The sequence below is a fragment of the Eumetopias jubatus genome, unplaced genomic scaffold, assembly GCF_037043125.1.
Source record: "Eumetopias jubatus isolate StellerSeaLion01/CBP00866 unplaced genomic scaffold, mEumJub1_p1.0 scaffold_8, whole genome shotgun sequence".
NCBI classification, from domain to species: domain Eukaryota; kingdom Metazoa; phylum Chordata; class Mammalia; order Carnivora; family Otariidae; genus Eumetopias; species Eumetopias jubatus.
The window spans coordinates 2,931,543-2,958,136 of record NW_028274814.1 but is presented as its reverse complement, the minus strand read 5'-3'; the positions used below and the strand labels follow the sequence as shown (position 1 = coordinate 2,958,136).

Here is a 26,594-nt window from a genome sequence, read left to right as displayed (position 1 = left end):
GTTCTCATACCCAAACTAGGTTCAGTATTCCCACCAATTCAAGCTAAGAAGAAATTGAATGGGGAGGGGGCAAAAATCCTGATAAATGGTAGTATCAGGACTGGAACACAGACCAATCCATTTGTTGCATAATGACACTTGATTGGCTATATAGAAACTGCATAGGATCCTCATTCCATTAGTGGGTTCAGTCATCAATTGTTGCTGCTATTGTTGTCTGGTGTCAAGATGGCTATCTCACTTGGGAGGTCTGGCTCTCCCAACAGAGATGCTATGGCCCCAGTGGGGGAAACCAGGTGGGTAGCTCTGCTGATGAATGGCCCAGGCTGGCTTTAGTCAGCATGCGCTACACCTGACGTATAGACAAATGGGAAATGTGCATTTTTAATAACTACATTACATGTTTATTGCATTTTTAAACACAGTCTTAGATCATGGCCTTTCTGTCTCCGTTGTCACCCCACAAGGGCCCGACGCCCTCTGCTATGACCACTACATGCCAAGCACAGTTCTCAGAAAGAGACCTCTCTGGGGGCAGAGACCATGGCTTGTTCATCTTTGTAGCTCATACCGCCCTCCCTCCCCGGGCTACTCCCCCAATTCCCACAACAGTGGCTCCCACAAGGCTGGCGCTCAATAAATATTTATTGAAGTCAATCTGCCATAACCTTCCTCATGCTAGCACTTTGACAGTGCTAAACATCTAAGCCAGTCATCTTGAGAATAACAAAACTGTTTTTCTAAGGAGGAAGCATATTTTCAAATGACACTTGTGAGTTGTTTTTTTTTCTGATTATAAAAGCAATACATATTCATTATAGAAATTTGGAAAATTCAGAAAAGCATAAATAAAAAGTAAAATAATTAATAATCCTGTCATCTACAAAAGAATGACTGTTAACATTTTGGTGCTTATTCTTCCAGGTTTCTTAATATTATGCCTCTATACATATATATTACAAAACTGAAATCATAAGGATTACTATTTTTAATCTTTTTAACATAACTTATGAGCTTTATCATGCATGTCCTTAAATATTCTTGAAGAACGTGATTTCTAATGTTTGCAATGTGTTCTACCATATGGATGTTCCAGTATTCTGTAATTTAACCAATTTCCTTTGTTAGGTATTTTGGTTGTTTTTAATTTTCCACTATTATAAATAAAGCTTCAGTGAACATCCTAGTACATAAATCTTTGCATCCATTTTAATTATTTCCATACGTGAAATTTCTGCAAGTGGAATTGTTCAGTCAAAGACAAAAAGCAAGTCTATTTTGGAAGATGAAAAATGATACACAGGCCAGAATCTAACTTCACCCATTTAAGGAGATGAGGACCGGGTAACAACCTCTTGGCCTCATGGCATGACCCCTTTGAACCCTGATTTTTTTGGTTTGTGGACCTACCATCTGCCACTTTATGAGAAAACTGTCTTCTATTGAGAGTCCTTACCACATGACGAAGAGACTTGGCCCTGAAGCCAGCCAGGCCTCTGTCTTAATCCTGATATCTCCATTTGTTAGCCACATGACTTTGGTCAATGCACTGACAATGAAGACTCAAAGAATGCTAGTTATCGTCCCAATATTTGTTTTCTCCTTCATTCTTCTGTCAGAGCCCTGTTTTTTATTTGAGGAGGCATTGCATTGTACTCTAGTGAATTTATGACAAATTTCCCTTGCCTCTGGGCGTGGCTTTATGTATTAGTGCTTAATCACAAGATGTAAGGGAAAATTGTTTGGGGACTCCTGAAAAGACTTCTTTTTTTCCAGCTTTATTGATATATAATTGTCCTATAATGATGTATAAGTTGAAGATGTACCGCTGATGATTTGATACAGGTAACTATTGTAAAATAATTACCACAATAAGCATAGTTAGCACATTCATCACTTACCTTTCTTTGAATTTGTGGTAAGAACAACTAAGATCTACTCTCTTAGCAACTTTCAACTCTACACTACAGTATTTTAAAGATTTTACTTATTTATTTGACAGAGAGACACAGCGAGAGAGGGAACACAAGCAGGGGGAGTGGGAGAGGGAGAAGCAGGCTTCCCGGGGAGCAGGGAGCCAGATGCGGGGCTCGATCCCAGGACCCCGGGACCATGACCTGAGCCAAAGGCAGACGTTTAACGACTGAGCCACCCAGGCGCCCCTACACTACAATATTTTAACTATAGTCCCCATGCTATCTGTACTACCCCCAGAATTATTCATCTGATAACCGGGAGTTTGTGCCTTTTGACCAACATCCCTTTCCCACCCCCATCCTCTACTCCCCAGCTCTGGCAACCCCCAACCTGTTCTCTATTTCAATGAGTTTGGAACTGTTAGATTCTACATATAAGTGATATCATACATATTTGTCATTCTATATCTAACTTATTTTACTTAACATAATGCCTTCAATTTCCTCCATGATGTTGTACATGGTAGGATTTCTTTTTTTTATCCATTCATCCGTGGATGTATACTTAGGCTGTTTCTGTGTCTTGGCTATTGTAAATAACGCTGCAATATTTTTTAATGGCTCAATAATATTTCTCTGTGTGTGTACACACAAATGTGGCATTTGTATAAATTATATATATAATTTTCTTTATCCATTCATCCATGGATGTACACTTAGACTGTTTCTGTGTTGTGGCTATCATGAATAATACTGCAATGAACACGAGAATGCACATCTGTCTCTCTCTCTCTCTCTCTCTCTTTCACTTTTTTGGTTGAGGTATAATCAACATACAACATTATATTAGTTTCAGGTGTACCACCAAATGATTCAGTATTTGTGTATATTATAAAATGATCACCACAATAAGTCTAGTTAACATCTGTCACCATACAGAATTTTTTTTCTTGTGATGAGAACTGTGAAGATCTACTCTCTTAACACCTTTCAGATTTGTAACAATATTAATATTAACTATAGTTACCATGCTGTATGTACATCATATCCCCATGACTTAAATATTTTATAACTAGAAGTTTGTACTTTTTGACTCCCTTCACCCATTTCACCCACCCCCACCTCCCAGATACCTCTTTGAGACAGTGATTCCATTTTCTTCAGCTGTATATTCAGAAGTGGGATTGTTGGATTTGTATGGTAGTTCCACTTTTAATTTTTTAAGGAAATTCCATACTGTTTTCCATAGTGGCTAAACCAAATTATATTCTGGGAATATTTCTTAAAAGCAGGAATAGTTGGAGAAAACCCCTTTTGCATCCCTTTTTTCTGATGCTTGAAACTCAGGTGTGATGGCTGGAGCTCCAACAGTCATCCTAGAATCTTAAAAATGAAGCCACACTCTAAAAATATTAGCGAAGAAAAGCTGATGCCTGACTCACTTGTGATACCAAGGAGTTGCTACACCTGCCCTGGACTGACTCATTCACATGCTTGAACTGAGAGAATAAACCCTGTTTGGTTAAGTCAGCATTGTTTTGAGCTCTTTCTTACAGGCAGCCAAGCCTAATGCTAATTGATGAGAGTATCTCTATTACATAGTCACTGTAAGATTAAAACAAAGTAATTTACTAATATGCCTGACATATAGCAGGCTCTCAGTAAAGATTAGGCCCCTTTTTATATAGTAATATCCAGTTTCTGTTCCTGGAATATGCTAACCTTCTGCTGACCCTCTCTCCTCTTCCCTCTTCCCTCCCCATGTGAAACCACCAAAGGACCTCCTCCTCTGACTTCCCAGTTGGGAATTTCTCCCTGGTAATCTCAGCAGTCTAGCTTCTGACATAAATTTCTCTTTCTCTCACCACTTTCTGCCTCCCTCCCTAAAGCCTAGCTTTCCACTAATTTACTGGGATTTCTGGACTCACTTGCCTCTCTTAGAAATACAGAACCAACTCTGATTTTCCAGCAAGTAACTCAAAAATTTACTTAATATTTCTCATCAAAACATAATCATTAATCATACATTGCTCCAAAAAGCTATCACATACTCGGATATATTTGTGCCTGAAGTTCTAATTTATAGTTGGGTTACTTCACTGATCAGATCTGACCAATTCCCTGGTCAGAAGAAAGTCAGAAAATTTTCTCCTCAATTTGGAAACCAGAAAAATAACTAATTGTGCCTTTTTGAGATCCATCTACCTATCTATCTACAACTTTCTCTTAGTGGACTGGGGATTTGAAACTATAACCCGGGCAGGGCTTATATGTTCTTGAATGATTGAAATTAAATTATTTTAACCAGTCAACAAAGTGATTGGACCAAACTTGACCAGTTGTTAAACAAAAAGCAAAACAATTGTTTGAATTCAAAGACTTCAAGTCTGTTTGCAAATGTGTATGCAATTAGAAAAAGTACTAAATTGTATTTACCATAGCATTAGTTTTAATAGTGAAAAATTGGAAACAATTTAAATGCAGCAAGGGATAAATAAATTACGTTGCAGCCATAGATATCACCACCAGTTATAAAAGTTACATTTATAGGATAGATAATAACAAGGATGACGTTTGTAATATTAGGAGAAAATGAAATACACAGATGACATAAGCAATGTGACCATTTTGTCCATCCTCATCACTGTTATCTGCCGATTTTTCAGTTAGTCTCACACATTCATGGAGCATGTTGGCAGCCGTCATTCTACTCAGTCTTCCTGGATGACATGATTGCCCTAGGATAACATACATCCACTAGTCTGGTCTATGGTACTTTGATTTCCGGAATTCCAATGACCCTCTGTCCTACTTAGCAATGTACTTTCATCATCACTCTGGGATCGTATTTACAATAACTTTTTTGTCTTCTAAATATGATATCCCATTTATCGACTAAAATCTCCTATCATTATGATTTTCTTATATTCTTACTACCCACACATCTATTCTTTAAACTGATTTCTCCTCTGATCCCCTAACCACTCCATTTTAGCCCCTGATCAATTCTTCTCCATCCTCTCCTTTCTCTCTCCAGCTACTATACCCATTATTCTCCAGCGATCCTTCAGGTTTCTGATCCTTTGTCCACCATCCCTTCTCTCCTAGGAAACTCCAGCCTTGGACTAAGCCAAACATTAGAGTCCTTTGATTCTACTCCTGGGCTGTGAAGCACTACTGGAGAGATCTGCCCAGTCATACAGACTTGTACTGATTTCTGGTTTCCAAACTCCCCTGAACCCAGTGCTCCCTCTTCATTCCAAAATGCTTCTACTCCTAATTCCCTCAGAAAAAAAAAAAAAGCTCCTACATTATTGGTGCTCTCTTTTTCTCCCTCCCTTGCTGGCTTCAGTCAAAGAAGAGTCCTTCCTCTGTCTCAAGCTCATCCCTCCCTCTTTTCAGCCATCTTGTTTCACTCCATGGGACACTTCTCTATCGATTACTACCCATCTTTGGAGTTTTTGCCTTTTTTGTCGGCATCAAAACTACTCAGTCTCTTCCATCTCAACAAAGATGTTTTCTATTTCATATCCATTGTGGCTGCCATCCTTTGCTTCCTTTCAGAGCCAAGCTTTTTTAAAAAATGATCAACACTTGGCCCCAGTTTTTGCTCTTTTTTTGCTTATCAACATCTCAAGTCTGCTTTTTCCTCCCCAAAACTGCTCTTTCCAAGATGACTAAGTAAACACCTTGTTGCTAAACTCAATGGAAAAATTCTCATTTTATTAACTACCATGTAGACATTGATTATTTTTTGGTTGGTTGTTTTCTTGGTTTTTTGCTTGTTTGTTTGTTTCTTTTGGTAAGAGCTTTATTGAGATATAATTCACATATCATATAATTTGCCCATTTAAAGTGTACAATTCAATGGTTTTTGGTTTGCTCTGAGTTGTGTAATCCATCACCACAATCAATTTTGGTACATTTTCATCAGCCCCAAAAGAAGGCCCAGACCCTGTGGCTGTCACCCCTTTCCCTTTCATCTCTCCTCCTCAGCCCAAGGCAACCATTTATCCACTTTCCATCTCTATAGATTTGCCTTTTCTGGACACTGCACATACATGAAACAATAAATCATACAATGTGTATTTTTTTGTAACTAGCTACTTTCATTAGCCCAAGGTTTCCTATATTCATCCATGTGGTAGTATGAATCAGTATTTCTTTGCTTTTTAACGGCAAGTAATATTTCATTGTGTGAATATCCCACATTCTTGGATGGAATGTGGATTCTCTTTATCCATTCAACAGTTGATATACATTTGGGTTGTTTCACTTTTCAACTATTATGAATAATGCTGCTATGAATGTTTGTGTACAAATTTTTGTGTGGACTTATGTTTTCTTTTATCTTGGGTATATACCTAGGAGTGTAATTGCTGAGTCATATGGTAACTCTATGTCCAACCTTTGGCGGAACTGACAGACCCTTTTCCAAAGTGGCTGCACCATTTTACATTCTAACTAGAAGCATAGAAGGTTCCTGTTTCTCCACATTCTCACCAACACTCACTATTATCCTATTTATTACAGCCATCCTAGTGGGGTTGAAGTGGTATCTCTTTGTGGTTTTGGTTTGCATTTCCCTAATGACTAATGATGCTGAGTACCTTTTTTGGTACATCTTTCTTTATTGAGTTGTAAGATTCTTTATACATTCGAGAACCAAATCTCCTATCAAATATATCATTTGCAATTTTTCTCTCCTGTTCTGTGGGTTCTGTCTTCACTGTTTTCATGATACCATTTTAAGGACAAAAGTGTCTAATTTTGACAAAGTCCAACAGATCTTTTTTTATTTAGTTGTTTGTGCTTTGGTATCCTAAGAAACTATTACTTCATCCAATGCCGAAGATTTTCCTCCATATTTTCTTCTTAGAGTTTATACTTTTAGCTCTTACATTTGAGGTTTTGATTCATTTTGAGTTAATTTTTATAAATGGTGTGAGGTAGGGGTTGATCTTGACACTCTCAGTCTTGAACTTTCTTTGCTCTTGGCTCTCAACTTTAGCTTTCTCCTAGTTTCCACCCTACCTCACACTGAATGTGAATTCATTGTTTCTATTAAAAAAAGTTTTCTTTCTTTTCCAGAAGTCTGCATTATAATTATCAAGTCAATTTGGACTCCCTTACTTGGTGTAAGTTTGAAACAGAAAATTCCTTATTTGACTTTATATATACCAAAACTTCTGACAGCACCTGGAACTCTGTGTGTATTGATCCTTGTTTCTGTAAAAAAAACAAAGATGGCATCAGGACAGAGTCCTGAAAGTAAAATAAATATAGAATGTGTGTATGTGTATGTGTGTGTGTGTGTGTGTGTGTATCTTGCCTTAGTTTCTATTCCTTGTTTTCTATAATAAAGATACATGGAAATAATAGGAAAACATCTGTATTTAAGGAAAAGAGAGAAAGGAGTTAAAACTTTTGACAAGCAAACAAGCAAAAATTTAAGTCACTGTACTGACAACCTCACTAGATTATGAGATCCAATGAAACCATGTCACTGAAAGCAGCTTTTATGAAAAGCACTATGCAAATATAAAGTAAAGCTCTGCACAAACCTCATCTATTGAAGCCCTGGTCATTATCTGCCAAGTCTGAATTCCTTTAGGGCAGGATCCATTTCATGCATATCTCCAGCCCTAGTTTATTTAACTAATATGTCTTGAGTAGCCACCATGTGCCACAAACTGTGAGCTGTGCTGGAGAATATAAAAACAAGGGAAGCATAGTCTCTGATGGTGTAGCCTATTGTGCAGTTAAAACAGGGAATAGATTTATATCCAGCAAAATTAAACCTGCTTGTGTTCTTCACGTGTTGTCTTAAAAATTTTAATTACAATGACAACATATTTCAAATAATTTTTAAGAAAATTGAAGAAAAAACAAGGAAATACTAGTGCACTGAAACCTAGTAGGCATTTATAGAGTGCCTAATCGAGGTGAACCACCCTAGAGTCGGTAAGGAATAAAAAAACATGAATGATAGTCAGCTCCTGCCCTGTGAAAGTGCAGTTGATAGAGGGGTAGACAGATGTATACACAGAGAGCTCTAACCCATAGCCATCTGTGAGAAATGCTGTGATGGAGGGCCGAACAAAATACTGTGGTAACTTAGTGTAAGACAGGATTACAAGGAGAACATCATGTTATCCTCAAGAGGTTTCTGCTCATGTCTGCCCATCTGACAACTTAGGCTGGAGCAGTTTCACTCACAGATTTGAGTATCTGTGCACCCACAAAGCGTGTTCACCTCCCTGCCCACACTGATGGGAAGATGCCAGCTTTAGGAGTGATTAAAATGGTGGGCTCCTGTGAATGTGCAAGGCCTGGAGATGGATGGGCTTCCCATTTCTGGTGAGGGGTGGGTTTTCTAATTCTTCTAGAATATATGAGATCAGCACCATAGGGCAGGAAAAGAAGCTGGAGACCATCTATTCCAAACTTCCCCTCCAAGCATCATTATTTGTTTGGTTGTTCAATCTCTGAGCCTATGTCAGTGCTCAAGGACAAGTGTCCTTTCAACTCCTCCTTCCAGGAGATCCTTGGATTTTTGAAGTTACCCACACTTAAAGTAGAAGTAGAAGAAATGAGCATTCAATTAAATATAACTCAAACAATCTGTTTTATCAAAGCAAGTTGATCATAAATCAGAAGAATAGGTGCAGTCAAAATTACATAAACGAGACAGGAACTTGGCAGTGGCCCCATCTTGGCAAGCTGTCATCCCAGGTCTACACAAGGTCAACATGGTAATTCATTTCCTGAAATTACTTAATTCCGCTGTCTGTAACCAAACTGTTATTTATCTTCAAGTACAGAAGCATGTCATTTCAGGTAAAATTGATACTTGGAAATCCAAGTTTACACTCGGGTGAATTATTACTATACCATAAGACTGACTCCTTTGCAGAGGAACATTTCTTAAACATTCTAAAATAAGATTCCATTTACAAAAAAAAAAAAAATTATTTTACACCACCTTTCCTGGAACATAGTAATTACATGGAGCTGGATATACCTCCATAGAAAAACTTCCCACTATGGTCGACAGATAATATTTGTGCTGAGGCAAGTTCCAAAATTTTGAGTCGTAAAAGTCTTGATGCTGCCAAGTCACATTGCTGGAGGTCAATTTTAACTTCCTTTCAAATTATAGTAATTAATAACAGATTTTTTTTCCCGTTATTGACCCAGGCATAAATGCAGGCTTGAAAAATAGCCAAAACAGATCTACACGATGCCCTAAAAGAAAGCTTTCCTCCATGGCACCGATACAAGCCTTATTCCAGATTTCTGGCAAAGCTTGTCTCAGTTGCCTTCCTCCAGCAAAGTGGGCCTACGCATACTATAAAATAAACTCAGAGAATGTTCAGCAATCTGCTGGTGGAGGTGCTTGTGAAGTGAGCATCTCTCCCCTCTGCAAACTGAAGTGTGATCATTTCTCTGTTCACCTCGTTTGCATTATCTAATGAAACATGCACAACATCGGACTATATTTGAAGCTACAAATTTATTAGACCTTTGCAACAAAAAGCTAGACCCAGTCTGGATGTCTTCAACCGTATATGTGTTAAATGAAACAGTAGAGCATATACATTATTTGAAGATGTTGAAATCCTTTATCTACTTCTAAAAGTCCATGCGCTTATTCAATAAACACTTAACAAACACTAAGAAGACAACTTAAGGACCTTACACTTTGTAAAAAGATATAAACTTGGACTAAAATGGAGGGCCAGACATGCTCTAAGACAAATGGATGTGCCCTCAGGAAAGAGATCGATTCTATCTTGGGCCAGAGGCTGGACGGACTCTTCATATATTTAATATAAAAAGTTGGAAAGGTCACCTAACCAGGAGACTCTATGAATGCCGTGCCTTCCTTATTCAAACATGAAAGCTTTCAAATTATGGTGTCTGTAGCAGAGATACAAATATGTTTTTTTCCCTAAAATTGAAAGTATGTTTGGAATAACTCAAGGGATGAGTTACACTGAAAAGTCATTTTTCCAAAAAAGAAAAGGAGATCTTATTTTATGCTGATGCATTACATGGGACAGACTTCCTTCCTATCTGCATTGTGCTCACCTTTCTAATGTAAGTTATATGCTGCAGGTGAGCTGACGATACTTTCCCCTTTTCTCTTTTGAGGATGAAAATGACAGCTGTACCTAGCACAAGGCATTGCCATCTGTATGCATTAAACTAAGCCAATTTAATTTTTAGGATAATAGGACTTTCCAAGCCTTCAAAGCTAAAGACAAGAAGAGGAAAAAAAGACCATCTCAGGCTTGCTCAGATTCTGGAAGTGATTTTTCTCTCTTATGTGAACTATTAAGGTAATGGAAACTATCAGTATCACTGTATTTACTCCATAGATCCTGTCTTGTAATAGTATTTGAATACATATTATAACAAAGGAATAATAAAAGGTAAGGTGGGATGATCTGTCAGTGTTGGAGCTAAAGAAAAAACACACTTCACTGCAGACTGGGCTTCTGTGTGGAGGGTTGTGAACGTCAGGACATATCAAAGGGATCAGGAACAGTCAGCAAATCCAACATGTTGCAAATGTGGGAAGTCGTTCTGTTTCCTATGGAAAGGCACAAGTAGAATCAATCAAATTGGGCTTTAATTAGGACACGAGTCAATCAGGAGACTAAATTCTAAGGCTAATTCTAGCACGGTCCAAAACAAAAACAACAACAACAACAAAAAGGCTCAATTAGACATTGTCTTCTGGTCCTCAGCTAAAACGAAAGCATCTGCCTAATTAGAAAAAGACATCATTCATCCAACACAAATTAGGAGATTCATCCATGAAGGTTGCATGCAAAATTATGGGAAGATGGGTAAGAATTTCTGTAACTCCCAAGAACATATTTACAAAATTATACAGCCTTTGATGAAATTCTCATCGCATCCTGCTTGCAGAGCTGTGTGAAGGCAGTTATCCTTATCTTTAAATGAACAAATGCCAAGAATATCCCACCCCAATAGCCTCTCTCAGCAGAGCAAGAAAATGTGCATTTTTTTTGACTGAATGCACATTTAGCTTCCTTTTTCTGAGTTGATTATATTTTCAAAATTCATTTTTATTGAATTGGTCCAACTTAAAATTTAATTGGCTTCATATAAGACAAAAATAGGTCTTATAACAGTTGTGCTGAATTTTAAAAATGCAAAATTAGAAAAATAAAATAATCTGAGCACATTTATGCAAGGGTGCCAGTTCTTCCCCCACATTCTACCCTACATGTATGTGGTTTGGTCCACACTGCGCATCGATCATTTGAAGGTGCCCAGAAAATTATTACACACATGACCATATTAAACAACTTACCATTTGCTTTAGAGGGAGTAAGATTATCTACGTTACAATTCTGCATTTTAATATGAAGAAGGCCAGTCAGTGCATACAGTTACACATTTAGCAAGAGTTCCTCATGTAAGAACACCTATGAAGAACCCACCTGCATCCATTTTTTTTTCAGCTCAGATTGCACTCTTCTATTAAGATCTTAGGGCTTTATATTTAATAGAATGACTATGTGAGCAGTTATGTCTCTAGTTACCTGTGATGGGTTGGTTAAAGTTCTTGTACTCTTTAATTATGAAAGATGTGTCCTCATTTGATAGGAAGTCAGAATAGTTCATGTGAATCACAGCCCCAACCTAGAGAATGGCCCAGTGGGTGAATGGCCATGGAATGACTCAATCCCCCCCACACAAAGGAAAATGGTAAAAATGGTCCCCCCATAAAATCCCTCCTGCCTCTTGCCCAATTTCCTTTATAGAACAGATGTAAGCTCTCGAGATACTTAGAAGGGAAAATATTCTCTCTCCAATATTTCTGTGGAAGATTGTTACAAGGCGAGAAATCACCTGCACTCAGAGGTGCTCATGGCAGGGAATTCGGTATAGACCAAATTCTCCATGAGCACTCCAAAGAGTAGGTGGCACCCTCCTTTGCTTCTGCTCTCCAAGCCTCCTTCTTGCCCTAAGGGCCTCTTTTTTCTTGGCCTCTAAAACATCCCTCAAATCCCCTCCTCCAGCATGGTCTAAATTCCCCTTTCCCTAATGTAAAATGTGATTCAACCATTCCAACCAACTATCTTTACTTCTTCCAGAATATGTCTCAATAGAATTCCTCACCTCTTTCATTGCCAAAACTTCCAGTGTTTGCTCCTTTGACAAAAATACCTCAACGCCTGAATTCTCTCTCTTCTTTGGTTTGTGTGATACATTGAACATCCACACTGAATTGGACAGGGTTGAGGTATTGATAAAGCCAGTCAAGGCTGTATTTCACCTGCAATTAACTGCCCCGCCCTCTGCTACTGCTCAGCAGCACAGCCCTTGGGCTGCTTTTTATCCAGAGATGTCTAGTGATAGGACAAATGGAGATACCCCACAGATACTCCATCCAGAGCTCAGCACGGTTTCATGAATAGCCCTGACCAACAGGGTCTATGGTAAATAATGTAGCCAGACTGGCTTGGGGGATTAGGGCTGGACATATAAGAAATGTTGAATTGGTATGGATAGTAGAACAGAACGGGAAGGAGACATCATGACAAAAATATTGTGCATACCTCAAGAGAGCACCTCACCTGATCTATCTCCATTTCCATAGCTTCAGTATGAGCCAACATCCATCCAGAGTGAGTCTGTTGCTTAAAATAGAAAATGCTAATTAAATATGTACTAACCCAACCACTTTGCTTCACACTTTATCTCCTTCTCCCCTCCCCCTACATCCGAAAATCCCAACACTGTTGCTAATGATTCTAGAAACTTCTCCCCCTCACGCTACCCTTGCTCCTTCAGCAATGCTCCCCCCTCACCAACCATGGAGGTTGTCAGAGAAAGCTAAAGGCAACAGTTGTATTCCATCTGCTGAGTACAAGAAATGTTCTAAAGACAGTTTAGTTAAAAAGCATTGGCTAGCTGAATATATGTGAGAACAGTTGGGAAAGTTGTGTATGAAAGATAGCAAAGAAGCAGTTTGTGGGGGAGGCTGTACCTAGGAATGCAGTGAGGACCAGAATGAGCAGACATGTATTAGCTCAACCAGTTTCAGAAGGCAGTCTAAGCAAATGAAGAAGATTGGAGGTAAGAACCAATAGTTAAAATCTGGTTCAAAGTAGTCTTTGGAGGCCTTTAAACAGGAATGATCATTGAAGAAGTACCATTTGAGAAATGTGACATGTACCTGAATGAAGATGGCTTTAAATGATGACAATTTTCACCTCACTGAGTATAATTGGCAGATATTTCTTTCCTGGAAATCTTATTTTTATGTTTATTCTTGGTTCCTGATATCTGATTAAGAGCAGTGGAATCAACCAATCTTAAGTTGTGGGAAGGACTGTTTAGCACTATGCTGGTGTGCAATTTGTTATCTGGGCCCTGTTTGCCACACCAGTGACAGAAACACAGCTTGCTCTGCTGTTCGCAGTAGTCTAGTCCATTTTGACAAAGGATAGAGCCTGTAATGAACTCAAAAAAGGAATGAAATTTGTGTTTTTATGGTAAAATAAATGCCTGTTTATCTTTTCCAGCCAAAAAGACTCTTTCCTAAAAACCTTTTAATTTGATTCAACTCTGAAAAATTAGCCCATTTCCTTGTTCTCCCTGGAAGATGGTATTTTTATTTAAAAGCTAATGTAGGCACTTTGATATCTCAACTAAGTCCTTATATCCTGTGTCCCAGCAAGCAATACAGTAGAGTTCCAACGGATTATGGGGCTGCTCTTCTCTTTCTCATCTACTGCAGGACCCATTGTCAGCTCCTCCAAACAGCTCTCGTCCGCAAAATTCATGGATACCAGGAAGATCCCACAGATAAAAATTCAGTATAGAATGCAAATATGTGAGCTGAAGGGAACCAATCAAAGCGGATTTGGTATTAAAATCCCCATAAAGGAAAAAACCCTATCTCTTGACATTTACTTTGTGGTTGGAAATTATTCCTTAAAATCAATCAAACAACAGTAACTACTTGATGGTGCTTGAACTAAATGAAAACATCATTGGCTCTGCTCAAATTTTGTAATTACCTCAACTCTCTCAGGACAAATTAATTTTAATTTATGTGTGTCTGTGTGTATGTGCATGTACAACTATAAGTTTCACAAAGCACCTGCCAATAAACGAGTGGCATGAAAAGCATCACAAAGCCAAAGAATACTAGAAACTTTATTAAAATTTGGAAAAGACTGGACTCGACAATGGGCAAAACTTTTGTCTTACTTTTTAAACAAAATGCCACTCTATCCACATAATACCCAGTTCTCACGCTATCACCTCACACTTAACAGAGGACAACTTCAATATGAAATAGAGCAAATCAAGATGCAGATCATTCTGGCTCTCTTTAAAGATCGCTGCGAGCACAGGACTTTAGGGTCAATGCCTGGTCGGGAAGGAGGAGTCTCCTCAGGCTCAGACATCAGGCCACAGCGGGTGGCCCTGCTGCGTCCCTGGCCACTCTTCAATCCCTCTGAAATAGAGTTATCCTGGAGAGTGACAGATTACCGGCCCTAGAGGCTACAGCCCAATGCTGCCTCCAACAGACAGCCGGGACTGCGCAGAAGGACGCCACAGCACCTAAGCTGTGACCCAGAGAAGCTACTCTAGGGAAAAGGAGTGGCCACATTTCAACTGGATCAATATTTGGTCTTTGTTTTCAAAGGTTCCCTGAGGCTACAACAGTTTTACCCATCTTTACTTTTGTGTGGGCTTTGGAAGATTAAAAAGCGTGGCCATTTCCTACAAATTGGCTTAAAATGATAGGCAGTTTCAAACCATCTCAGCTGACATCCGTTGAATAAATATTTCCCTGATAAGAAACTATTGCCTTGGCATTCCAAACCGTGAGTGGGGTTCACTTTAAAATTGAATCCCTTTTAAGGAATACAGTCTCTGTTCTTGGCTCCATTTACCCTAACATAAAAATGATAGAAAAATATTAGTAGAAGTATGTTACTTTCTCCAATCGTGTGTTTTGGGTGTCTGAAGTATGAAGTGTTCTGATATCTGATACATTATAATGATTATTTATAAGGAGAACAGGATCTGGCTCCCGGGTACAAGTAGCACATACAAAATTAGTTGACTTTATCAGTTATTTGCATTAGAATCAACAGCTCTCCCAGATGGCCCTCCTTCCCAGTCTGGTTACCTGGCCTGTTACTTTACAGACGATGTCAACATCAGCATCTCCATGTTAATATCCTGCCTTCAACATATAAAATGTAACAAGGTGGTCTTTTTTAATTCTTACTGCTCTGAAGCAATCCATGCACTTGTGTCTCAGCTAAAACTGTCTCCCAAAACACCCATCTAAAGAATCTTCTTCCCACTTAGATCCTAATATGTTAAAAAACAAAAAATCAAAACTTTGCAACAAATATTTATCTGAGTTCCACTATGTGAATCACTGAGGCATGACACCATACATTATTCATCGATCGCATGCAACTTGGGAAGACAAAGACACGATTTGTCACAAAGACAAATTGTGAATTTTATTTAGGAAAGAAAAGCGATATGTACCTAAATAAATATTTAGGACATAAAAAATACCTCGTAAAATGTTCCTTTGTATGCCGATTTCTCTCCTAATTTTACCCAGTAAAGTTGATTTACTGAGTAAAGAACAAAGCAGCTTGCCACTTTCCTCCCACCCAATGGATAAATAAGCGTAGAGACAATTACTTTGTGGTTTTCAAGTTTTGTACATTTTGGCAAATGGATCACAGAAAACCCTTATTTACACCATTTCCATTATCTAGTTAGCTAGTGCCAGGTCTTTTCAGGAAAAGAAATGTTGAGAAAGAAGTCATACATAGAAAATGGGCACTGCCAGGGAGAATATTTGGCTATCTGACTATTAAATTGCATTTCACGTGAACTTAAAAAAAAAAAAAAAAAGAAGGGAGGGAGGGAGGGAAGGAAAAAAAAAGAGAGAGAAGAAAAACATGTCCGGTATTTTTGCGGTAGACATCTTTGTCACAGACATTTTCACCGCATAACTAATTGGCCATTTTGCCAGTCAGTGAAAGATAAAAAAATAACTGGTTGTCAGTTCAATTTGATAGTTTCATTTCATCAAACTGGTTGACATTTTGGTTCCATTTGTCCATTGATTATGTACTCCCATTTTCATATTATATAAATCCTAGCCCTCACAATGGTCTATATGGTGGCTCAGAGGTTTGAGCCCACATTTCCCAGAGAACTTTGGAACATCAGTCAACAAACACACCATGATATGCCCTTCTACAGTGTAGAAGGGTTTCACAACACAATACAAAGCACAGTTACAATTATGCATCTTAGTATTTGGGAACTGATACCTCCCTTCATGAAGAAAATTTTAGCCAAAAAAGAAAAAGTGCAATGCCGAATGGGGACAAATCAACAAAAAAAAAAAAAAAGAAAGAAAGAAAGAAAGAAAGAAAAGTATGATACTATGATGAAAGACTGAAAACAAGAGCTTATGTATGTACAATCCACAAAATGAAATCAGTCATCTGCCCAGGATTGCCATGAATCTACACTATACATTTTGAATGTCTTCAAACACCTCACAGCAAAGTCTTGTTATTAATTTCTCACATTTCATCATGTCCTTTTTAATGAATGTCCCTCTTTTATTTTCCGTGATTTTACCTTTTACAGCAAAATTGCCGTACAGCCAATTAGTTATGCAGCAAAAACGTCTGCGGCAAAAATGCCTGTGGCCCAGATGCTTATGGTACAACTCCCTGCAACCGAAATAAACAACTTTGAATGAAATAAGCCACTTCCAATATGTCAGACAAACATAATGCATTTTGTTCACACCTTTTCTTGTAACAGGTTTCTTTCAAAGGTAAGGTATATTTTTACACGAGCGATTCTTTTTAAGATCAGTAAATGCTGAGTTAAAAAAAAAAAATCTGCAAAGTACCTAATTCACATATGGACATTTTAGGAGGGGATGGAGTTGGTTAGACTCAGAAGACATTCAGCATTTTCTAAGTGCATACCAGTTCATCACTTTCCTCAGGAGGAAAGGTGAAAGCTGGCTTGCATTTTCCCTTGCTGTAAACATCGGTGTATTCATTTTCTGAACATAAAATAATAATGATTTATAATAGCATCCCCTCCTGGTGTAGAATCTACTGGCTAGAATCATGTTACTAATGGAATTTAAGCTCTTTTCACTTATTATTCATAGTAATACTCAGGTTCAGCTCCAGGCAAAATTGTTAAGTAGGCAAAACTTATCTTTGGTGCCTTCCTCTTCAGTAGAAATTTCCCCCAGTGAAGAAAGCTGGACCCATACTTACTAAAGTGTTTATAACTAATGCAGCAAAATATTCAAGATTACTTCCTCTGGGGATATTTGTACACTAATAAGGGATTTTTAACATTCTGGGAAAACAAAGTGACTGTAAGTTTGAGGTGTTAAGTCCTAATGGCCAGCGAGAAGTATTTGGTCCAAAAGAGCTCCTTGGAAACACCTTTCATTGTCCACCATGCTTTCCTGTCAATATGGAGGCTGACTCTTGTAAAAATAGCAAAGCCCTCAATTTCAAACATAAATCTAGCTATTACTTACAGGTACATTCAACATTGTAGAATAGCGCTTTGCAAAATGTTATGCAATCTGGGGGCACCTGGGTGGCTCAGTTAGTTAAGCATCTGACTCTTGATTTTGGCTCAGGTCATGATCTCAGGGTCATGGGATAGAACCCCACGTCGAGCTCCACACTCAGTGAGGAATCTGCTTGAGGACTCTCTCTCTCCCTCTGCCCCCGCTCACACTCCCTCTTTCTCTAAAATAAATAAATAAATATTTTTAAAAATGTTACGCCGTCTGGTTATGAATGTGCATTCCTATTCTCTATGCTTTTTCAAAGTACAGAAAACAAAGCAATTACCATATTTTGTTCTTTATTTATCTTAAAGGAAACTTCCATGAACTCAGGAAGAGAAAAAACTGTAGACTACAAACAATCTCCCTGGCCTCTTACTTACCTATCTACAGATATCTCATTGATTGAGAAAGAGCAATACAATTTCCACAGACCTGATTGCCAAGTCAACTTTCCACTTTCAGAATCACTCCTGGAGAAAGAAGACAGTAGAATGGAATAAACTGGGACTGAGAAGGAGAGTTCCAAGTTCAAATCATGGAACCAGCACTGTGAGATCTTGAGCACATCACATCTTCCTGGGCTTTAGATTCTCTTCTAGATGAAGGACTAGCTTTCAAAAATTCCTGCCAGCACTGGAAAGCATCTGGAATTTAAGAACACAGTAATGGACAAACATGAACAAGAGTCCACTTGAAACCCCAACGTGGACTTACAAAGTGTGACTTTAGGTTTTTGAATCATTTGAAATAATGAATGGCATTCTTACTTCCTCATCCACATGTTCACCTTGCACCTAATACAGCCTTCCAATTATGATTCATTCAGAAGGGGAAAAAAAACTCTTTCTTCCTGATTTCGTGAAAGGCTCATCTTAAATGTAATTCAGGTCAAAGTTTCCTTTTCTGTGTCGGGTAAAATTACATAACTAACTCAGAAATAGGATTATAGAAGGGTCAGATAATAGCATTTCCAATAATTAATGAGTCTGGTTGTCTTGGTCTACACAGTGAACATGTCATACAGATCTGTATTTATTCTCTAGTCAAATATAGGCCAAAATGAGACAGATAGATAGCTGAATACCAATTTTGGTTTGTACATCAGAGTGGGGGGGGGGGAAGCCCTGCCAACAGCACTGCTTTGCCTTATTTCCATGAATTGCTTAATAACACTTAAGTGGCTTTTGAGAAATTGGATTTTCCCCACTTCTTCTTGGGCAGGAACCAGAAACAGGAAGAGCTCTAAATACAGTTAACAGGACCCTTTCCTCCAGACTATTTCCTGAAGCTGAATACAGATCATAGGCCATATTGGTCCCTTTATTGTCATTTAACATCATCTTCAGATGAACACTCTTTAATAATAGACTACTCTTTGAGTCTCTGATTTAAGTAGTGACTATTGATTGACTAGTTAGAACTTCCGTGCTTTATGAATTGTTCTCTAGAGGTGATGAAATGAGGAAATCAATGCTTTTATTTGCGTTTATAGTCAGGCTACAGAGTGAATTGGATTTTCAAACCAAAGGATATTTTAGAATGCCATTAGTTAAGGAATACAATTTTTTAAAAAGCTAATTATATCGAAGTAAATGTTGTTCAAAATATCCCTAAATGTTCTGAAATGGGTGATTAATGTGAAGAAAGCCAACCCTCAACCACTTAGATATAACTTTCTTTAAGACAGAAATTGTCATATTCATCATTTTCCCCTTGCTACTTAACATTTGCAAAGCAAAAACATCTGATGAGTAAGAGCATGGGCTTGGAGCCATATAGAACTAGTTTGGTCCTGGCTCTGTGGTCTTAGGCAGGTGGCTTAGTTTATCTAAATCTTAGTTCCTCATTATATCAGATGGAATAATAACAGTTCTTCTTCCTAGGACTGTAAGGAAGCTTAAATAAGGTAATGTACAACACGATGTCTGGCTTACAAAAAGCAACATCTCTTCCATTTGGACCTTTGGTGTTCATTAATGGTATATGTTCCTCCAACTAGATTCACCTGAGCCCTTTATACTCATCCCATAAAACCAACACTTCTCAGCTGATCATGACCATCAATGCCCTAGGTTTAAACCCTACTTTGATGTGAACTTCTTTTGTGCTTAAATCCTAACCATGCTCAGCTTTAATTCCCTGCAGGCTCACTCCATCCCTATTGGCTGCCCTGGGATCCACTTCTACGTTTGACTTTCTGGCTCACAATCCTCCCTTCAGTTCCTCCAATACAGCCAGTGACAATTCCTCAGTTCTTCAACATTCTTAACCCTAGAAATATTTGTTCACACTCCACTATGCAGATTAGGACCGCATCAATACTCTGAACCCATTTCTCCCATTTCTTCAAGTCTCTGATTATGAAATTCCTATATCTTCCCGTCCTTCCATATACCTCATTCCTTTAGTTACACTAAATTGACTTTTACTCATGAATACTGGTATCTAGATTCCTCCCTTTTCTTCCTGGCCATTCGCTCCTGCTATCCTCCCTTACCTCCTTCTCCTCTTCCCTCTCCCATCATTTCAATGAATTTCTTTGCAGAATCTTCAACTCACTTATTTGTCCTTCTATCTTCTCATGTTGTGAATTCCTAAGTTTAGACAAACCCCCATAACCCTGTTTTTTTTTTTTTTCTTTTCAGATCAGAGGAATCTACTGAGTGAAGCATTGAAAACACATATGATTTCCCTTTATTTGGCACTCTGCTTTGTTTGGCAATGTTTTTATTTATCTTTAATTTATTTCTTATCACCTTTCCCAAAGTTCCCATTCACGACCCTTCTGTTGTCCTCAAACCCTACTCTGGTCCTGACGTTTGTAGAAATACTTGGGCCTCTCCTTAACACACATGCACGCACACACACACACACACACACACGCACACACAAGAACACACACACATTTCTTTAATGTTTCTTATTTCAAAAGAAGTATTTCTTCTTTGCAAAACCAACTCCATCTCTCACGACCCTAACCAATCCTTTCTGCTTGTTGTTGGTTCTATCTAAATTCATTATTTTCTTTCCATTTTCTATAATTTTTTTCTCTTGCCAGAATCAGTTTCCTTACTTTTTGCAAAATATGGTCATATCTGCCTGTTACACATAGCTTTTCAAAAGTTTAACAAATTATCTCATTTGACTACTTTATTTATCTGCCATCATCAACATCTACCAATTACTCATTCTTCTACTCTTCCTAAAACTGCCTACGCCTACCATTCCCAAATCACCTTCTGTCTCAGAGATAATCAATGAGCCATGAGTTCTCCAATGTCCAACTCCCATCACCTTGATTTCTCTGCAGCATTTAAAAATATATATCCTTCCTCCATGAAACATTCTCTGCCCCTTGCTTCCAAGGTGCTTCTTTTTTCTCCACATTCTTCTCTGCCCCCATTTAGTTGATTTTTATTTTTTGGCTGTCTCCCAAAATTTTATTCTTGCTCCTCTTATCTTTCTTATTTCTCTCCTTTGGCCATTTTATCTACTTCTGTCAGATCTTTGAGGGTAAGCCCAAACACAAGCCCCTGACCATAAGGCATATCCACAGGGGTGTCCCCAAACCTTATTCACAACAAATCCAACAGCTTTATTCATATATCTATTTATTTGGAAAAGCTGGTAAGAAAGCCCAGATGTTTCTCCTTTGGTGCCAGTGAGAAGTTCAAACCCCCACACAAAAATCCTTTCCACTGTCCTACCTCTTAATCGCCATAAAAACTTCAGGCCAGGTTCACATGACCTTTAGAGCTGCCCTGCTCTCCCTCATAGCGCCTCATTACGTGAGTAATGGAATTTCTTATACCTCTTGGTGTGTGTGTGTCAGTATCCGTATTGACATCAAAACCAAATTTTGGGGGAAGGTCCATCCTGGTCCTGCAGAGTGGTCACATTTACTTTATTAACCTTCTATGTCTCATTACAAATGTGTAATTACTCGGCCCACCCCCAAGTATTGCCTCATTAAATCCATCCAACATTCTCCATGAAGCTCAGATACATTTTCTTCTCACTTACAATATTTCACTTTTGTCTATTGCCTCCCAAATAAAATTTCTGATCAAGAATTCAAAACTTTCCATGACTAAATTCCAACCAAAAGATCTATATTTTCTATTCTCCTTCAGGTATCCTAAAATTCCACTAAATTATACCATCTACCTTTCCTCAACAATGCCTGCATTTCCTAGAGTTCGCACTTGGTTTTCATTCTGTTCCTTTAGATTAGATTGTCTTTGTCCCCTTGCTTCCTGTCCAAATCCTACCTGGATAGATTAGCTAGGACATTTTTTAGTTGCAAGAGACGTGGAATCCATCCCAGACGGGCAAAATGATAACATAATTTATTGGCTCAGATGATTTTAAAAATCCAGGAGGATTTCAGGCTTTGGATGAGGCTTGATGTCGAGGCTCATACAATACCCTTAGGACCCAGTTTGGTCCCTCCAACTCCAAGTTCTGTAACAATTCCAGCCTTACGACTGCAATATTCAGACCAATAAGAAGGTGGATGGTCTTTTCCCCAAGTTCCTGAAAAACTCTTGAATTCATTCTGATTGGATCATCATAGGTGACATGTTATCCTGGAGCCAATAACAGCTAAGAGGAAGCAAAGTACTGAATGGCTCTAGCTGGGGTTACATGTTCCATCTGTGGAACAGGAGGCAGAAGGCCACCCGGAACACAAGGCCCAAAAGAAGAAAAAAGCTGGATTCCCACAAGAATTCAGAGATGTTACAGGAACAAAGGGAAATGGATGCTGGGAAGGAAAACGATAAATGTCCACTAGATTATCTGTCGTGACCCAGCTCACACACAAGGGAAAAAAAATCCAACTATGTAGGATGATGGATATTAACTAGACTTATTATGATGATTATTTTGCAATATATGCATGTATCAAATCATTATGTTGTACACCTGAAACTAATATAATATATAACTAATATAATGTTAGGTATTATATATATTTCTAATTTTCTAATTATACCTCAATAAAAAAAGACACAGCTCAAATTTCACTTCCTTAATGTATAATTAAATTCATCAATATTGAAAATAATTTCTTTCTCCTCTAAACTCTCATCATATCTTGTACCTACCTTTCTGATAATATTTGATAAACTGTGTTTTGTAGAGTATCATTTCTACAAACTCCCAGGGCAGAGACCGCCTTATACTATTCTTTGTATTTGCCACTTAGTGTCCCATTAAAAATAGTGTTTCATAATGAAAGTATTAAAATCATTCATAATTTTCATTATACTAATGGTTATTCCATTTTCATCCTATCATTTTTATTAGTCATTCAACTTTTTCATTAGCCACTCCCTCTGAGAAAAGAATAAATAATGACTTGCAAAAGCTTGAATGGCTAGATTAAAGTGCAGGTGAGTTTATAATATTCTCACCTTTGGGTATATATCAAACTAGAAGTGGTTTTCTTTCTCTTTTTCTCATTGTATTCTCTGAAGGAAAATGGAGTCATTTTAATGTTCATGTTCATCAATGAAGGAATACTGCTATAGATTTACAAATAACAGTAACTGCAAATACACTCTTAAAAACTCTCTTGGTCATCCTCTGATCTTAATGGAAGTGAGAAGCAGGAGAATGTTAACAAGAAATTAGCTGTATAGTATTTCCAGGGGGCAAAATTTCTTCCTGGGAACAAAATCTCTCCAACACTCCAAAGTCTACTGAGTGTAGGGCAGACCAGGGAGAGAAGTAGGGAAAGATGGCATCAGGGGAAGGCTGAGGGAGCGCCAAGGAACTGAGGCTGGATGTGCTGTCTTCCAATTCACTGCTGTTCCTCTTTCCACTGGGGGAAGACATGTCCCAAATGGTTGGGCCAGCAAGAACTGAAGTGGGAAAGAATGAAGGGTGTGTGGAAGAGAGATGACCAAAAGAAATAAGTGTGTGTAACTAAAGGTTATCTTCTTTAATTATCATTACAATTAAAGGTATGAAACATGCCAAATTAAACTATAAAACATCCAAAAGATCTAGGAAATCATTGGTGTATCTCCCCATCCAATGCTAAAATAGCCAATAAACCTTTATACTTCTCTGTAAAATAAACATCATTACTATACTCATTAATAGGATCTTTTAAGTGGCTGGTTTTAGCTCTCGAGGTAAGTATTTAATCACAAAGGTGTATTTCCCATTCCATCTTGCCTTGTAATAAGTTGATCAGAGTAATACTGCTTAAAAGTGTGTTCGAATTACTCATTTGACACACTAACACATTTTGTAATTTTCATTACAAACATTTTGAATGAGTTTTCTCCACAACCAAAAACTCCACATATTGTATTTTACAGGTCCTTCCCTTACATCTACTAGCCCAGGAGCCACTTCTAAACCACCTGAGCAAGAACAGACTAATCAAAACCTTTAAACAGTTACTGTTTCAGGTAACAACCTGTGTCCACTTACATTATCACAACAGATCCTCCAGATCCCTGATGACATTTGTTATTCTTTGAATTACTGGGAGTATAAGACAGCATTCTGTTAATATTTTCTATGAACTATTTTGGTCTCATAAGTGTTATCAGTTTAAATGACTAAGTAAGTTCCAGCGAGGCGAGAAGAGTTTTAGGGGCAGTTTTGTGGTGTTATTTTTTTTAATTATTTATAAGGCTAGTAAAATCTATGCTCAATGTTCTGATTTCAATCAGAAATACAAGTTTCCTCTCATCACTGCATGTCAGTATTTCTTAGTACAGTCAGCTTTACAGAATTTCATTCCATTTAAAATAATCTTATCTTACAAGTAAAAGTGACAGGTCTGAGTGAAATAAAGACATTTCCTTCAGTAGAAGCAGTGATTATTTCCATTTTTCATTAAAGTAACCCATTCAGTAATAAGGATCAGAGGAAATAATTTAAATTATAAAATAAAATTGCCATTAAAGCAGAAATGAGCTAACAAAAGGAAATATATAAATAAGATGAATACTTCTGAAAATTAAAAAAACAAGCAATGATAAACATTAATAACAAACACTTTGCATTTCTAAAATACCTTATATCTAGAAACCTTAAGGATCAAAGGCAAATGAACAAATATTTATAATACGTAGGAAGAAAGGCGAAAGAAGATAGCATTCCCTCCAACCTTTAGCAAAGGGAAATACAATCAAAAAGGAAAACAAAAACTCAAGGAGTTTTTTTTTGGTTTTTTTTTTTTGCTGCTGCACTCTTCAAACTTGAACATTTTTCTGAGAAGTGAGTTTTCTTTGAAGATATTTTTCTCTCAGTGGGTTTTCTATACCCCACCAGCTCCCTTGGATCTCAGAATAAGATAGGCTTCGTGTGTTGGGGCCAAGATGGAAATGTGTGTGTATTTTGGAAGAAATACACTCTTTCTTGCTTTGTGTCATTTTTCCTCTTGCTATGGTGTTTCTGAGTGGAGGGCAAAGACAGAATGGGAAGGCAGGAACTAAAATCTCTCCAGGCTAGCTATGAGTTCTGTGGAAACCTCCCATGAGTGACTTAGGCCCATGCCAAGCTCATCTGAAAATGGACAGCAGATCTAGAAACTACAGCATTGATTGGCTGTGCCAGGTGGTAGCTCTATATTAACCCAGTCTTCTGGTGGCATTTTCTCTACATATGCCAAGACGTACCTTTACCCCCAGAATAAACTGTGGCTGTACTTTTTCCCACAAACTAGAAATTCTGGAAAGATCTTAATCCCAGTTTAATTTAAAAACAAAACAAAAGAGGAATCTCTTTGTTTGTTTGTTTAATCTCAAAATCCTTACTCAAGATGGTAGAAATTTTATCTATTCTTCTGGGTATCTACACTTTTAAGGGAAAAAAATGTTAAAGAAAACAGTTCCCAAAACAAAAATAAATGCTGACTTTTGAGCATTCCCACCATATATGGCACGTGCTCCTTCACCATCATAAAGCACTGCCTCAGCCGAGCAAGCTAGAGCTGCCGCTGAGAGGCTCTGTCAGGCTTGAGGGTCAGATTTCTCACAGGCGAGCTTGGGAAAGTCACTTCCCTTCTCTAGGCTTCAAGTTCCTCAACTGTAAAGTGGAAATTAAATTAGATAATGTGGCCTGACACATAGTCAGTGCTCCACAACTGTTCTGTATTATCAGTCCTAGCCAGCGACCATTTAAGAAAAATGGGGAACACCAGACGTGACCCAGGCCCTGCGGGAGCCGAGATGCGGGTTCCAGCTCCTGGAGTCGGAGGGGGCCTGGCGCGCCCAGCCCCCAGCCCACCGCGACCATGCTGTCCCGCGGCTGAAAGAACACCTGGCCAAGCCGAACAAACGCAAGGAGCTGCAGGAGAAGAGGAAGCGAGAGGCCATCGCTGCAGCGACCTGCCTGACAGAAGCTTTGGTGGATCACCTCAATGTGGGTGTGGCCAGGGCCTACCTGAACCAGAGAAAGCTGGACCATGAGGTGATGACCCTACAGGTCCAGGCCACCCAGTTGGCCAAGCAAACAGGCCAGTGGATCGGGAGGGTGGAGAACTTCAATCAGGCACTCAAGGAAATCGGGGATGTGGGGAACTGGGCTCGGAGCGTTGAGCTGGACATGCGCACCATTGCCGCTGCACGGGACTATGTATCCAAAGGGCACCTGCAGTCTGCCCCCTCCTGGCCTCCCTTCCCTTCCCTCTACCCCGCCCCCCCACCTCCCCCTGGGGGAAGCTGACAGGCCAAGAATAAAACACAAGCCTCCAAAAAAAAAAAAAAAGAAAAAGAAAAGAAAAATGGGGAACACTGTATGTTAACTATACTGGAATTAAAATATAAAACTTAATCTAAAAAAGAAAGAAAAAAAGAAAAATGGAGGAAAGAGGGACATATTAGTAATAAAGAGGCAAGTATGTCTTAGAAACAGTTTTTAGCTCACAACAAATTTAAATTTTATAATGAAGAGTTGTTATCCCTCAGCTCAAAGGGGAACCAAATGTAATCATTCTACTGCAGTATTAAGTAAAAGGGGGCGTGATAACAAGCATAGGTTCAAATGCTTTCTTG

The 26,594-nt window shown here is 38.4% G+C and overlaps 1 pseudogene; it reads left to right on the top strand.

The window, feature by feature from the left end:
- Positions 1-26,265, top strand: part of LOC114222414 (biogenesis of lysosome-related organelles complex 1 subunit 1 pseudogene) — a 28,749-nt pseudogene extending 2,484 nt beyond the window's left edge.
- Positions 26,266-26,594: the final 329 nt, after the last annotated feature.